We start from the raw sequence: 14,312 nt of genomic DNA on the forward strand, positions 1-14,312 counted from the left end.
ATTATAGTAATGTTGCGCCAAAAATGCAAAAAAAAAAAAACGATTTGCGTGTCACAATTTATGCAAATCTCAAAAATTTCGAACCAAAATGCCAAAAGGTTCGTTTAGTTGGGCGCCAGTGTTGATAAGGGTGGGTGCACCGGGTAGCGAAATAGCCCTGTGTCCCGACTAGCCAACCACAAATAACAATACAGCGAATTCTGAATTTTGTGCCAAATTTATTCGTGCTTTGATTCATCGTTCTAGATCTGCCTCTCACTCTCTAAAGCCTAAAACCTACGCCAATCTTTTTTCTCTTCGTCTTTATTACTAACGCACTACTCACACACGCGATGGGCCCATCACTTCTTCTTTGCACAGTCCTCGCTCAGCTCGACGCGCTGTCCGCTCATCGTGCGCGCGTAACGTAACACGCCTTACGGTGCCACTGGCGGGTGAGCTGTTGATCGACGAGCCGTTGCGATGCGCGTGCCTCCTCTCCAATGTGCCGGCGTCTGATCTTCGACGCTTTCCTGCAGCGTCCCTACGCGTGCCTCGCGAACCGAATGCTCCTCTCCGGACTGCCGGCCTTCCGCACGTCCAACCTCGAGCGCCGAAACTCCAATGACTCAAGTGTCCCAAAAAACGCCCTGCCGGAAGATGCCAGTTAGCGACCCACCTTCTCTGACTGTTTGTCGTTAAACTTACCCCGTGTTTCTTGGGGGCGTTTGGCTTCCAATCGCGTGCAACTACTCCAAGACCTCGACGCAACTTATCGGCAGCGATCCAGTGACGTCCTGTGTCCTCGGTTCCCGTTCGCGGGATTCGCGTTGTGCTCTATCGTACGTGATCCGCTGTGGGCGATAACATTGTTAGTTTGCGGTTGTTTGTGGTTGTCTTGAGCGCGTTCTTACGCGACGACGGTGGAATGAATGCCACAGGTCCTGGACCGATGGAGCGTTCTGGCCTAGTGAGCGTTGGTTCGTGCCGGCTACTTTACCGACCCCTCTGATCGTTCTCCTTTGGGTGAGGCCGCTCGGTCCTAATGATGGAAATTCTTTTAGAACGGTCTTCCCAGGAACCGTGTCTGCACTTACTCGACTTGAGATTTGCTACGGTTAGCGACGCGCCCGGCGATCTGCGTTACCGACGCCTCCGCTGGCTCGCACCTATGAACAATGGCTTTGTTAAGATCCGCGTGCTGATCCCACCAGCGTCACTTACTTGGTGCCGGCTTGTGTCGTGATGTTTTGCGTGCTTGGTAGATGTTTTATTGTGCTTCGCGGGCCTGCCTCTGCCTGGTGCCGTCCACTTCCGACCGGGAAGCTCTGTGGAATAGATGGTCGTCAATGGCTGGTGATACGCTCATTCCGCGTTCTTACCCGTAATTCACCACCACGTCTATGGTTCGTCTGCGTCAGCAGCCGGTCCACGGGCACATGCTCGGTTAATCCGGATGGTTTTTGTTTCGGACGGCCGGCAACGTTGGGAGTGGACGAACGGGTCCTTTGGAGGCCGGTTTTTTGCGCGCTCCTCGATGAATGTCGCCCTCGTGCCACCGCGTCCCACGCTAATTTTCTTCGCGCCTTTAACTCGGTTATGCACCTTCACTGGCGGCTTGCAGGCAACTAGTGCTTGCTGCCGCGATCGTGCCGCATTTTCCTTCTCATCCTCCTGTCTCTCTTCTTCAGATTGAGCATCGTCGCAGGCGGTGACGATCGAGTGCAAGAAATATTCCTCCTCGCGTCGAGCTTTCAAGCGAGACTGTGGATCTAATTCTACGCTAGTGCTGTGCTTTTCTACACTTTTATGTTTAATTATTCATTTGGCACATAAAACATTGATCAAGGCTACAAATATTCGAATTCGCTACACTTATGTTACAACTAGCGAAAATGCCTCACTTTCTTCTGATACAAGTGCCGCATTCTTTTATTACGTAACGCAGTTGGTGGTGTGGGTTGAGGGGGTGGGGGATCGAACGAGTAAAGTATGTTTTTTGAAATTTATATGGACATTTTAAACGAAGGGCGAGGGGGTCAAAAAATCAAAATTTTAGCGTTACGTAATAAAAGAAGTGTACCTAAATGAGTAGGCATTCGTTGGTTGGTTTCCAGCCGAGTTCTAACACAGTTTCCATTTTCTTATAGAATTCTAACAGAAATGTAGCAACATTCTAGCAGGATTCTTACAGAACCAGCTCTGCTAAAATATTTCGTGACAGGGCAACGTTATTGCTTCACCGAGTAACAGCATTACACTTTTTCTAGTTCAACTATGATTACACAAAAGTGTGTAATCCTAATCGAAGATACTGCCCAGTCAACTCAATCGGAATTCTGAAACGGAATTAACACTCAAACGCTCGGGTAGTCATTTGACCCCTATTTTTTTTTCTTATAAATCTCATAACTTTTGGTAGAATTGACCAAATTGGATGCTTCCGGTTGCAAAAGATCTAGATTGGTCTATATTTTGAACTGTCATATGGGGGACAAATATGGTCCACTCTTACCGGAGATATTCCGGATTCCGTTGGGGTACCTCGGCCATCCTATTTGGGGTTTTGTTCAATAGAACAAAATCCATTTCACAGAATAATGCCTTGAAGTTTTGCATCATTTCCGGCATTTTTCTGTGCAATGGTTTTTGTTCTATTGACCAAAACTCCAAATAGGAGGGTCGAGGTACCCCAACGGAATCCGGAATATCTCCGGTAAAAGTGGACCATATTTGTCCCCCATCTGACAGTTCAAAATATAGACCAATCTGGATCTTTTGCAACCGGAAGCATCCAATTTGGTCAATTCTACCAAAAGTTATGAGATTTTTAAGAAAAAAAATAGGGGTCAAATGACTACCCGAGCGTTTGAGTGTTAAGTTCGGTTGTTGCGTTTGAAACGGAATACTTAAACGATTCGAATTGAATTCCGTTTCAAAATTCCGATTGAGTTGACTGGGTATAAATAAATACAATTCAAGCATAAATGAAAATCTGAATTGGGAACAATTGCGCAAATAATGAGTAGTTCTGGAATTGCTAAATAATTAACAGTAATTTATTGGCTTAACTATTTTGCATAACTATTTTGACGGCTGTGAAACACGCCTTACCTAACTTTTAAGTATAGTTTGATTCAAACTTTGTTGCTGATTTGTTCGAAAATCAATATGGCGACTTGTATCAGAAGAAAGTGAGGCATTTTCGCTAGTTTTAACTGTTCTGTGTTCTGCGTGCACATCCGCAAACATCGACCACACACATACTAATACAAAGCGCCACCAAGAGGCAAAAGGTAATTACGAATATTTTTGGCACTTTCGTTTCGGTTTTGCAAAACAAATAACAAAACTAACTTTTAAGTATAGTTTGACTCAAACTTTGTTGCTGATTTGTTCGAAAATTTGATCAAAAAATAATAAGTTTTTTTGCAGCACCTCTTTTGAACGGACATTTCTGTTGCCACCTTTTGGTTCCTTAGATTAGCCATAGATATTTTCACAGTGTAATAAACAGGGCAGCTACCACCCAGTCAAATCAATCCGAATTCTGAAACGGAATCTAATTAGAATCGTATACAAATTCCGTTTCAAACGCAACAACCGGTTCCGTGTTCGAACCGGTTGTTGCGTTTGAAACGGAATTTGTGTACGATTCTAATTAGATTCCGTTTCAGAATTCGGGTTGATTTGACTGGGCACCACGCAGCGCCACACTGAATTTAAATTTAAAAACATTTGCTAAAAATGCTGCTTATTAACTGTGGCTTTTTGGTAAAAGTAAACGCAAATATGGTAAAATGTACCATGCTTCCTCAAAATTGCATGGTAGCAATTACAAAATCATTATCATTCTCTCCGTATTGGAGGGTTAAAATTACTATACCGCTGACGACATAGTAAAACTGACTGCGTCAATCCAAGCACGGAATGTTTTTAGCAAAAATACGTCGGTGCGTGTTCTCAATTTAACCCTATAATATGGTAGCAACTACCATGGTTGGGTTTTCAGTGCACCAGCGTAAAAGAGCATTATTTTATTACGTAACGCAGTTGGTGGTGTACACACACTTTTGTGTTAGTTTCAAACTGCCTCCACTTCTGCCGAAATTAACAACCGTATACGAGAGAGGCGTATTGACGTATTTGAGCACATACTATAACTCGGATTAGTTTTCAAAAATACGTAAAAGCCAATGGTAAACAAAGCCTTTTTTGCCTCGGTATCCGACCCACTTACGAAAAACCAATTTCAAAAATGCTTAAGATTGTTCATCTACACGTCTTTCAAGTGACCCAAACTAAAAATGAATGAAATTTTATTACAATTTGGAGAAAAACGAAAATTAATGTCGGAGATCACGGTGGCTCTTACGGCTTTTTCAAAATTTACCCGAGATATATATTATGTATACTAAGACGATTCGAATTTAATTCCGATTGAATTGACTGGGTAGTACAGCGTAAAAGAGCATTCTTTTATTACGTAGCGCAGTTGGTGGTAAAGGTTGAGGGTGTGGGGGGTTCGAACGAGTTATATATATATACGATATATATTATTTTTTGATCAAATTTTCGTACATATCAGCAACAATTACAAGTTTGATAGTCAAACTATACTTAAAAGCTAATTTTGTCACTTGTTTTTGCAAAACCGAAACGAAAATGCCAAAAATATTCGTAATTACCTTTTGCCTCTTGGTGGCGCTTTGTATAAGTATGTGTGTGGTCGATGTTTGCGGACGTGCACACAGAACACAGAACACAACTAGCGAAAACGCCTCACCTTCTTCTGATACAAGTCGCCATATTGAAATTACTTGAATATCCATACCCGTGGTACTACCCAGTCAACTCAATCGGAATTAAAATCGAATCGTTTAAGTATTCCGTTTCAAACGCAACAACCGAACTGGATTCCGTTTTAGAATTCCGATTGAGTTGACTGAGCAGTAGGTTCAAGTAGGATTATATGTGTAATCATAGTTGAACTAAAAAAAGTTTAATGCTGTTACTCGGTGAAGCAATAACGTTGCCCAGGCACGAAATATTTTAGCAGAGCTGGTTCTGTAAGAATCCTGCTAGAATGTCACTACATTTCTATTAGAATTCTATATAAAATGGAAACTGTGTTAGAACTCGGCTAGAAACCAACCAACGAATGCCTGCTCATTTAGGTACACTTCTTTTATTACGTAACGCTAAAATTTGGAATTTTTGACCCCCTCGCCCTTCGTTTAAAACAGGGAGTAGACGACCTGTCAAACTCCATACAGTGAGAGCCTACCTCTCACCTTTTGGTACTTTGACATGTTTTGGTACCTTGACAAGTGAGAAGTGTCAATTTTGGTACTGATGAATTACCCTTTTATCGCACAACTTGCATTTCGTTCGGGTAAAACGTCAATTATCAATGTTACCTATTTATGGAAATTCAAATAGAAAGTGATTTCACGTAATTTATTTATCATTCTCTTTGATGGAACAAACATTAGTAACTTTTTTTTATTCTTATGTCGCTATTATTTACTCGGCTATCGGTCTGCACTCTGCAGACATCGCGATATTTGGTAAGCCCACACCGCCGGAAGCTGCGCTGGCTAGGCACGGCCAAGAGTAAGCTGTTCCGGGTCCCGGGTCGATGCTAACAGATCGAGGAGAAACAAACAAATATATCTATATGATATTTATTGTAAATTTAAATGTTTTTATTAATGTTTTGTATACCTTTTTCGTTCGTTACTCACTTCAATTTGTTTTTTGTTTTTTAATGGAAATGGTATAAACAGTGATGATAAACGGATCTGGTCCCAATCCGGAATGGCCACAAACCCCGGAAAATGTTCCGAGGGGACATTTGTCGAGTTTGGGCAATATGGGTATCAAATTTCATGGTTTTCGATAACAGGTATTAAAAAACTGACATTTTGACACTACTGATCTCAATCCGGAATGGCCACAAACCCCGGAAAATGTTCCGAGGGGACATTTGTCGAGTTTGGGCAATATGGGTATCAAACTTCATGGTTTTCGATAACAGGTATTAAAAAACTGACATTTTGACACTACTGATCTCAATCCGGAATGGCCACAAACCCCGGGGAATGTTTTAACGAGGGAACTTTTGGCGGGTTTGGGCAATATTGTTCAAAATAAGGGATTTTCGATGTTCGACATGACAATTGAAATTAGTTGAAATTTGTGGGAATATTTTTTGTCCCGGGGCCGTTAGGTTAGGTCGTTAGCTCAGTCCAGGTGTAGGAGTCGTCTCTCTGGGTCCTGTCTCGGTGGAGTCGCTAGTAGGCAGTTGGACTAACAATCCAAAGGTCGTCAGTTCGAATCCCGGGGTGGATGGAAGCTAAGGTGTAAAAAGAGGTTTGCAATTGCCTCAACAAACAAGCCTTCGAACACCTAGTTTCGAGTAGGAATCTCACAATCGAGAACGCCAAGGCAATGCTTTAGAGCGAATAATTTGATTTGATTTTTTTTTCGTGATTTTTGATCAATTCTGCACAATGAGACAACAATTTTTACGCTATTAAAACAGATTTATTTGGTACGTAGGATTACTTTTTATTGCAACAATAGAAGTTTTTATAAGATACTTAATTACCGTGGAAAAGATACAGTTTGGTCATTTGATTACGAATGTACGGTTTTGGCTTGATAACATGTTTGCTGTATCTTTGGAAAGTAATTTTTAGGTACTCTTCCGAGACGAATTTACAGAAAAAATCGAAATGATTTTCGCAAAAATCCTCATCAACAGAATGTTCGAATTCAGAAAAAACGTTATCGTCGTCATTCTGGAGAATAATTTTAGCGCAGTCCTGTAGGGTTGTGTAGTACGGTGCAAAGTTGAATGTGGTTTTCCCTGCCGAAAGAATTTTCTTTTCTAGTTCTAGAACCTTGCAAATTTTGTGTACAAATCCTTCATCCGCGGTTCTCTTCAAGCAGTCCGAACACTTCATTTTCCGAGCCACACTAGTTATCACCTTCTGGACGTCCTGCTTGACTGCGATTTCTAAAAGCTTGTCCTCTTCGTAGATTTTGACCTCGGCCAAGAGCGAGTCAACGACCTGAGCTAAATGCTCGGAGGAAACAGCTTCAGTAATGCGCCCAACTTCGTCCGTCCGGGAGGTTTTTGTTGTTAGAATGGGAGTGTCGTCAGCCGAGCAGTTCATCTTCGACGTCCCTGAGATGCTGTTGTTGAGGAGCAATCTTTTGTATGATGACCTGAACAAAACGGTGCTCGGGTTGTTGTTGCACCCGCCCATGGAACGCATGGCGCCAAAGAATCTCTCGGCGTGGTCCTGGCTGAATCGGTAGAGCGGTAGGTTGTCCAACTCCTTTTTCTCGATGATGTACTCTTCGTACATCCCTTTAAGACTGTTGATCCCGGCCAAAAATCCAACGAACCCGGTTTTGTATTTGGTTTTGCAAATCAGCTCTCCCGAAGTCAGCCGTAGTGTTCTGATGAAGTGTTCAGCGTAGTCTAACGCCGGCTTGATTACTCCGAAGCTGTCCTCGTTGAGCGGTTTCTTGAAGCCATGCTCTGCAGGATCTTTGGAATTCAGGAGGTCAAAAATATCGTTTATCAAAGCCACTAGCTCTGCTGTTGCTTCCGCTCCCTCGAACCGCGGGTCGTCTTTAAAGAACAACAAAGCGTCCGCTACCGACTGGCTCATTGTTTGCACCGCAATGATGACCTTCATTTTGAGCGTTTCAAAATTTATGTGATTGTACGTCAATCGTGGAGCGATCGCGGCACCGGAAGTGTGCTGGACTTGATGTAGCAGCTTAATGAGATCCCATTTGACCTGCCCGTTGATGCTCTCGATGGTACCCAGTTTGGCCAGATTGTTCCTGACCAATTTTACCATATGTACTGGGTCTGGGATAACGTACACGTTGTGGGCGCCAATGGGGTGTTGGAAGCTGGTTTTCATGGGCTCGTCGTTCAACTCGATGTTGCAACCAAATAATTTTGCCATAGCGAAATTTGTCGCTGTGCCATCGAAAGTCAACCCAATAACTTGAACTCCGGCCTCGTGCAGTGCGATCAACACCTGCTCAACGATTTGCTTTTTTTGGGCACTGCCCAAACCGTCTATGAAAAAGTAGCCCACCGGAATTTTCCACGATGACTTGATCGAAGATACAACAAAAACCAACGCCTCCTTGGCAGGAACAAGTTCATCTCCAGCATCAGCAAAAGGATGTGCAATTGTCCCTTCGAACTTGATGGAGTGGTGATCCCACTCAATATGCTTTCGGATGGCCATCTCATCGAACGACAAATCGACTAGCAGTTGTTGTCCTCCCTCATCGTCCTTCACCTTCGCCAGCGTTGCCATAGCTTGAAGCGTAATTCCCGGCTCTGCTTCGACAGCTGAATACCACCTCTGAATAGTTCGAGCGTCTGGCAGCTTGTTGTCAAATGCCTGTCTGACAAAATTGTACGCCTTTGCGCTATAATGCTGAAGCGTTACGGCAAAGTTCTTGACGGCATCGCTGTAGGTTTTGCCGTGACCAGCTTGAAGTTCTCGTAGAATCTCGTTTTGTTCAGAGAATTTCTGTAAACGAAAAAGAAAGCAGAACTATTTTACAAATGGATCTTAATACACTAATTAAAAATATAAAATTACCTGCAACAGCAGCTCGCCGCTGTTAGATATCAAATTTTCACTCTTCAATGTGGCAATCAGGTCATCCATGCTTTGCATTTTCCGTTTAAGGTGCAAGAACTTTTGTTTGAGGCGATTAAAACGGGTGTTGGAATTCGCCAGCTGTTTCTGAAGGACTTCCACAGCTCGAACAGCTTCCGCCGGGGACAAGCTGGCCGCGTCTTTGATATCACCGGCGTATCGAATGCTAGAATAAATAAAAAATTAGATGTTATACAGTTAAAATGAAACACATCCTTACCGCATCCGCTTAGCTGGAGGTTCATCATCTGGCGCAATTTCCATGCTGTCTTCCGGTTCACTCGGCAGCCGATCGTTCGCGTGCCGTACACTGGCTTCTTGAACAGCAGTAGGCGGTCCTCGACCGACCTCGTGGAAACATGTCATAGGCCACGGATCGTTCGGTGTCTGGACACTGGCGGAACTTCGAACAACAGTTGGCGGTCCACCAGCAATCAACGTTAGAGGTCGCCGACCGTTCGCTGGCCGGACACTAACTGGATCTTGTGGGTCTTGAACAGGGGAAGGCGGTTCTTGACCGGCCTCGTGTAGAAACGTCACAGGCCACCGATCGTTCGATGTCTGGACACTGGCGGAACTTCGAACATCAGTAGGCGGTCCTCGAGCAGTCACCGTTACAGGTCGCCGACCGTTCGCTGGCCGGAAAGTCGCGGGATCTTGCGGGTCTTGAACAGGGGAAGGCGGTTCTTGACCGGCCTCGTGTAGAAACGTCACAGGCCACCGATCGTTCGATGTCTGGACACTGGCGGAACTTCGAACAGCAGTAGGCGGTCCTCGAGCAGTCACCGTTACAGGTCGCCGACCGTTCGCTGGCCGGAAAGTCGCGGGATCTTGCGGGTCTTGAACAGGGGAAGGCGGTTCTTGACCGGCCTCGTGTAGAAACGTCACAGGCCACCGATCGTTCGATGTCTGGACACTGGCGGAACTTCGAACATCAGTAGGCGGTCCTCGAGCAGTCACCGTTACAGGTCGCCGACCGTTCGCTGGCCGGAAAGTCGCGGGATCTTGCGGGTCTTGAACAGGGGAAGGCGGTTCTTGACCGGCCTCGTGTAGAAACGTCACAGGCCACCGATCGTTCGATGTCTGGACACTGGCGGAACTTCGAACATCAGTAGGCGGTCCTCGAGCAGTCACCGTTACAGGTCGCCGACCGTTCGCTGGCCGGAAAGTCGCGGGATCTTGCGGGTCTTGAACAGGGGAAGGCGGTTCTTGACCGGCCTCGTGTAGAAACGTCACAGGCCACCGATCGTTCGATGTCTGGACACTGGCGGAACTTCGAACAGCAGTAGGCGGTCCTCGAGCAGTCACCGTTATAGGTCGCCGACCGTTCGCTGGCCGGAAAGTCGCGGGATGTTGTTGAGCTTGAGCAGATGTACATGAGGTTTGAATGCTAAAATCACAAAGATTAAGTTGTGTTCATATTATGTTTCCGTGAAAATACTTCATCCCTACCGCATTTTCTTAACGGGAGGCCCCTCCGCCTGGTTAATGTGGGATGCGTTTGTGATGTTATTAAACGGAGATCTTTTGGTCATGGCAGCAGTTGTTGGTTTCCGTCCGGCTTCGTGGAACATCATTTCAGGTCGCAGCTGGTTCGCTCGTTGGACACATCCACGGTCGAGTGCGATAGGCCGCCGTTGAGCTTGATTGGCCAAAAATGCAGATTCAGCATGATTTTGCGTTGAAACAAAAATCGACGGAAAAGCTCCTCGAACGAGTTTTCGCTTTCCTTTAACCATTTTGAAATCTTCCGGCCGGAAATGTGCCGCACATACTCTGGCGTTCCCGGCACCGATGCTAGCAAAACACACCTTGTTGCCCGACTGCTTGATTTCCGCACACCAGATCTGAAACAAATCCTCGTCCCGCGGGAAACTAGAAAATATATGATTCCTCAGCACAAGAAATAAATCTCCTCATGAATTTTGATTATAATTTACCGGTGCGTAGAAACTCCTCCATTTTCAACTTTTATGCTCAAATCACTTTCGCAATTAGACACGAAACAACGCATTTTTGAAAGAAAAAATAGAAAGCACGAGTTTTTCAAGCTACTTCGCTTCCAGCTAGAAATTTTCAATGTTAGTAAACAAAAGACGCCATATTGCAAAAGATGTGCGGTAGGCTGGAATCGCCATCTGTCATCCCCCTGGTTTAAAATGTCCATACAAATTTCAAAAAACATACTTAACTCGTTCGAACCTCCCACCCCCTCAACCCACACCACCAACTGTGTTACGTAATAAAAGAATGCTCTTTTACGCTGGTGGCGCTGCGTGGTGGTAGCTGCCCTGTTTATAGAGTTATCTACGTGCGCATGTATTGCGTGAACGTACACGAAAAACATTGAGGTTAAATTTTGTGCGTGAGCTCGGGCTTAGATAACTCACTATTACACTATGAAAATATCCATGGCTAATCCAAGGAACAAAAAGGTGAATAGAAATGTCCGTCAAAAAGAGGTGCAGCAAAAAAAACTTGTTTGATCAAATGTTCGAACAAATCTGCAACAATTACAAGTTTAACAGTCAACTATACTTGAAAGTTAGTTTTGTTATTTGTTTTTGCAAAACCGAAACGAAAGTGCCAAACATATTCGTAATTACGTTTTGCCTCTTGGTGGCGCTTTGTTTTAGTATGTGTGTGTCGATGTTTGCGGACGTGCACGCAGAACAGTTAGAACTAGCGAAAATGCCTCACTTTCTTCACGCAGAAAAATAAGGCATATTTGAATAAACAAAACGTTTTGTTGATTTGAAAATCATTATTTTTGTTGAACCAACGCTAAACGTCAAAGCAGCTTTTTCGAAACAACAAAAGACTTTTGTGGAATTGAGAATATCAAGGTTTGTTTCAACGCAAAATCGGCGTTGATTATATTCAACAAAAATTTTGTTGATTCAAACCTCGTACAGGCTGATTCTACAAAACATTTTTCTGCGTGTTCTGATACAAGTGCCGCATTCTTTTATTACGTAACGCAGTTGGTGGTGTGGGTTGAGGGGGTGGGGGATCGAACGAGTTAAGTATTTTTTTTTTGAAATTTGTATGGACATTTTAAACGAAGGGCGAGGGGGTCAAAAATCCAAATTTTAGCGTTACGTAATAAAAGAAGTGTACCTAAATGAGCAGGCATTCGTTGGTTGGTTTCCAGCCGAGTTCTAACACAGTTTCCATTTTCTTATAGAATTCTAACAGAAATGTAGCGACATTCTAGCAGGATTCTTACAGAACCAGCTCTGCTAAAATATTTCGTGACAGGGCAACGTTATTGCTTCACCGAGTAACAGCATTAAACTTTTTCTAGTTCAACTATGATTACACAAAAGTGTGTAATCCTAATCGAACCTACTGCCCAGTCAACTCAATCGGAATTCTGAAACGGAATTAAGTTCGGTTGTTGCGTTTGAAGCGGAATACTTAAACGATTCGAATTGAATTCCGTTTCAAAATTCCGATTGAGTTGACTGAGTATAAATAAATACAATTCAAGCATAAATGAAAATCTGAATTGGGAACAATTGCGCAAATAATGAGTAGTTCTGGAATTGCTAAATAATTAACAGTAATTTATTGGAATTAATAGCATTTTTTTTGATAATTTAATGTAATGTTTTTATAATCAAAGTAATTATTAACAAAAACAAAGTAATAACACTAATTAATGGTCTTATGATATTTACGTTAGGGGGTCGAGAAATCCGATTTGTTGTGTTACGTAATAAAATAACGCTCCCTTAGGCTTAACTATTTTGCATAACTATTTTGACGGCTGTGTGTGTTGTTTATGTTAACATAAATACCATAAATAACATAAATAACATAAATAACATAAATAACATAAATAACATAAATAACATAAATAACATAAATAACATAAATAACATAAATAACATAAATAACATAAATAACATAAATAACATAAATAACATAAATAACATAAATAACATAAATAACATAAATAACATAAATAACATAAATAACATAAATAACATAAATAACATAAATAACATAAATAACATAAATAACATAAATAACATAAATAACATAAATAACATAAATAACATAAATAACATAAATAACATAAATAACATAAATAACATAAATAACATAAATAACATAAATAACATAAATAACATAAATAACATAAATAACATAAATAACATAAATAACATAAATAACATAAATAACATAAATAACATAAATACATAAATAACATAAATAACATAAATAACATAAATAACATAAATAACATAAATAACATAAATAACATAAATAACATAAATAACATAAATAACATAAATAACATAAATAACATAAATAACATAAATAACATAAATAACATAAATAACATAAATAACATAAATAACATAAATAACATAAATAACATAAATAACATAAATAACATAAATTATGTATGGGACCATCCATCTAGGGGGGGGGGTGTGGCGATTGTCCACGCTCCATACAAAAAAGATTTTTTTTGGAATGGACAATTGTACAGGGGGGGGGAGGAGGTTGAGATTACCAAAAAAAAGTGTCCACGTGGTTTGTGGATGGTCCCTATACATCTTTCTAATATTTCACAATCATCTGTATATTTGTTTAACAAATTCTTCTTGACTCATATCCATTTTGCTGAAAACCAAGGCCGAGCTCACGCACACTAGCACACCATTTGTTTTGCTGGGCGGTACAAAATTTAACCTCAATCTGTTTCGTGTACGTACAAGCAATACATGCGCACGTAGATAACTCTATAAGATGCCCCTTTACCCCTTTAGCATTACGGCTTAGTAAACTCCAGATTTTTGTTTAGTTCTTCAATTTATCGTGCTGTAAAAAAGGTAAGGTCCCTGACTGAAAAGTTCGTCGGACGTCCGTCGTTTGTCGTCCGTGTAATCGTACGACGTCGCACGACAATGTCGTGTGACTTTCGCGCGAATGTCATACGTTTTTGCACCAAAATGTCGTATTTGTCGTGCGATCGATGATCGAAATTGTACGACATTGTCGTACGACATTCGACCGACGTCGCACGGTTTTGTTATTTAGAATGTCGTGCCTTTGTCGTGTGATGTCATTTCGGGTTTTTAGGTTATGTTGCAGTAAAAAATAGATACTTCTTTTATTTTTATTTTTTTAGATGTATTTTTATTGTAAATTTCACTTTTTCACTCGATTTAAAATACATTCATTAATTTTTCTTGTGTGTCGCGATCTCCACGTAGTTTTTAGCGTTGTCTTCCAGTTGGTCTTTCAGCTCATCGCTCGGCATCTTGGCCGGAAGTTTTTGGCGTTGTCTTCCGGGTCCGGAATTTGCCAGCCATCTTTTCGAGCCGACGCCAGCGTGCGAGGCAGCATCTTGATCAAGATTGACTATTGCTCTCCGACTAGCCGCAGATACGGCGGGGTGCGGCGCCACCGTTTATGTCCCATGGATTGATGGCCACCGGATTACGGGACAGCGTCGGTTTACGCACTTTCGGAGCAGATGTTTTTGCGGTCGTTACAGCTTCCGTTCAACAAACTACGTGGGACAACACAAAGCAGGATTTGTTAGCAGGATCAGATTGGAACATTTTTGGTTACCTGAAAAAAGATAACGTCATTCGGCTGAATCAT

At 42.2% G+C, this 14,312-nt stretch overlaps 1 long non-coding RNA gene across 1 annotated transcript; it reads right to left on the reverse strand.

The window, feature by feature from the left end:
• Positions 1-231: 231 nt before the first annotated feature.
• LOC120428839 (uncharacterized) lies at positions 232-2,528 on the reverse strand. Its single transcript, XR_008211849.1, has 6 exons — positions 1,362-2,528; positions 1,204-1,307; positions 1,077-1,148; positions 894-1,021; positions 688-833; positions 232-629 (listed from the first exon to the last, which is right to left on the reverse strand). It is a non-coding gene; the product is annotated as an uncharacterized LOC120428839 (long non-coding RNA).
• Positions 2,529-14,312: the final 11,784 nt, after the last annotated feature.

Source organism: Culex pipiens, chromosome 1 (genome assembly GCF_016801865.2).
Source record: "Culex pipiens pallens isolate TS chromosome 1, TS_CPP_V2, whole genome shotgun sequence".
Classification (NCBI taxonomy): domain Eukaryota; kingdom Metazoa; phylum Arthropoda; class Insecta; order Diptera; family Culicidae; genus Culex; species Culex pipiens.